Source organism: Borostomias antarcticus (assembly GCF_949987555.1).
Source record: "Borostomias antarcticus genome assembly, chromosome: 2".
NCBI classification, from domain to species: domain Eukaryota; kingdom Metazoa; phylum Chordata; class Actinopteri; order Stomiiformes; family Stomiidae; genus Borostomias; species Borostomias antarcticus.
Window position 1 is genome coordinate 39,966,880 of NC_140235.1, and position 2,500 is coordinate 39,969,379.

The window sequence follows — 2,500 nt, forward strand, 5'->3', positions numbered from 1 at the left end:
GAGGGGCGTGTTGTTCTGTGAGGGGCATGTTGTTCTGTGAGGGGCATGTTGTTCTGTGAGGGGCGTGTTGTTCTGTGAGGGGCGTGTTGTTCTGTGAGGGGCATGTTGTTCTGTGATGGGGCGTGTTGTTCTGTGAGGGGCATGTTGTTCTGTGAGGGGCGTGTTGTTCTGTGAGGGGCGTGTTGTTCCGTGAGGGGCATGTTGTTCTGCGAGGGGCGTGTTGTTCTGTGAGGGGCATGTTGTTCTGTGATGGGGCGTGTTGTTCTGTGAGGGGCATGTTGTTCTGTGAGGGGCGTGTTGTTCTGTGAGGGGCGTGTTGTTCCGTGAGGGGCGTGTTGTTCTGTGAGGGGCGTGTTGTTCTGTGAGGGGCATGTTGTTCTGTGAGGGGCATGTTGTTCTGTGAGGGGCGTGTTGTTCTGTGAGGGGCATGTTGTTCTGTGAGGGGCATGTTGTTCTGTGAGGGGCATGTTGTTCTGTGAGGGGCATGTTGTTCTGTGAGGGGCATGTTGTTCTGTGAGGGGCGTGTTGTTCTGTGAGGGGCGTGTTGTTCTGTGAGGGGCATGTTGTTCTGTGAGGGGCGTGTTGTTCTGTGAGGGGCGTGTTGTTCTGTGAGGGGCGTGTTGTTCTGTGAGGGGCGTGTTGTTCTGTGAGGGGCATGTTGTTCTGTGAGGGGCATGTTGTTCTGTGAGGGGCATGTTGTTCTGTGAGGGGCATGTTGTTCTGTGAGGGGCATGTTGTTCTGTGATGGGGCGTGTTGTTCTGTGAGGGGCATGTTGTTCTGTGAGGGGCGTGTTGTTCTGTGAGGGGCGTGTTGTTCCGTGAGGGGCGTGTTGTTCTGTGAGGGGCGTGTTGTTCTGTGAGGGGCATGTTGTTCTGCGAGGCATCGACGATTGTTTTCCGTCCTCAACCCGGAACCGAAGCCCTGACCCGGTCCGAACGAGGTCGCGCCGCTAAGTGTGTGTTGACAAGATGAATCATCCAGACGATCCTCGGGCGTCTCTAATGACAAACACAGTCTCCCCTCATCCAAAACACAAACATCGTTTAGAGTGCGCTGCGGCCGTTTAGCAGCGACAGACGATGGTATTGTGGTGTTCCCACAAGCGCCGACGTGCTTGTTTAACTGCTGTACAACGTACTATTGGACGTGTGGTGTCCAGAGATTAGAGTTTATTTATGTGGATTATTCAAGGAGCTGGGATTGACAGGCGTCCTCTAAACATCTGGTAGATCCATGAATGACTGAACTCGTCTGGTTAGCCAGCAGCCTGAGCACGCTCCGTTGGGCAGAGGATGGAATGTTTTCTCTGCTTGTCATGTGTGACTTCTGGACACAAAAAAAAAAGAGTTAAGGCTGTTTCAGACGGGGAGCGATATTCCGCCTGCGTTCTCGCTCGGATCAGCGGGGGACGCACGCGTCCTGCGCGCAGCGGGGAAAGATCACTACAATTCAGCTCGTCGCGGGCGGGCGTGCGCACGAAACGAGCACGCGCGCCACAATTTCACGGGGTCGCGCCCGCTTGCCGCTCCGCCCCAGATTGCCGCTCCGCCCCAGATTGCCGCTCCGCCCCAGATTGTCCGCTCGCCTCTCTCATTGAAAATGAATTACAATGCGCGGATATCGCTCCTCGTCTGAAACGGCCTTTAGTCACTTGTTTATTTGCTCACTAACACCAAGGTTATTATAGTTAATGAAAACTACCGAAATAACAAAAACTAGGTGTGAAAAAAAAAACATTTTCGTGAAATAAAAATAAAAACGAGACTTTACTGAAACAACAAAACGCTAACTTACTAGAACTGTATTATGTGTTCACAAAACTAACTACAATAAACTACAATCATAGAGAAAATGTCTTAAGTTTTTCAAACAATAAAAAACTAAACTAAACTAGCAAATCCGCTTTAAAAACTAATTAAAACTAAACTGAAGTTGAAAACCAAAAGTTAATACGCTATAAAAAAAATCAAAATCTCTGTCTCACACACTGTAAACACACACTGAAGTAGATCAGTGGTCATTAACCGCTCTCCTCAGCTAGTAAGCCGACTACGTCAATGAGATGAGATCTTGCACATTTTTAGTAAAGATCATTCGGAGAAAACAATTGTGGCCTACTTTGACCGGGGAGCCCCTCCTAGGGTCAACACCTCAGTAGGTGTGTGTGGACCGGGGAGGAGGGGTGTGTGGACCAGGGAGGGGTGTGTGTGGACTGGTGAGTAGGTGTGTGTGGATCGGGGGCGGAAGGGGGCGACGCTGAGCTGGACACAAAGCAGACCGGTGGGGGGGAAACGTTTATGACGTTTGATTTTCCCACCGACAAACACAAACACACACGAGAACACGAGTGGACGACCTCCGACAGAAATGTGAGCAGGAGGGATGGGGTGTGTGTGTGTGTGTGTGTGTGTGTGTGTGTGTCCGTGTCCGAAGGAAGGACATTCCCACCAAAATAGATCCTCCTGGCATGTTGAAAAGTGCTTGGTAGACAGAAATAAA

General features: G+C 50.8%; 1 protein-coding gene across 1 annotated transcript in view; it reads right to left on the bottom strand.

Moving 5' to 3' along the window:
- The window catches only part of xrcc4 (X-ray repair complementing defective repair in Chinese hamster cells 4), a gene marked incomplete at its 3' end in the record, with an annotated part of 16,467 nt that overhangs the window by 371 nt on the left and 13,596 nt on the right, over window positions 1-2,500 (bottom strand). The gene's annotated exons all lie outside the window — the stretch shown is intronic.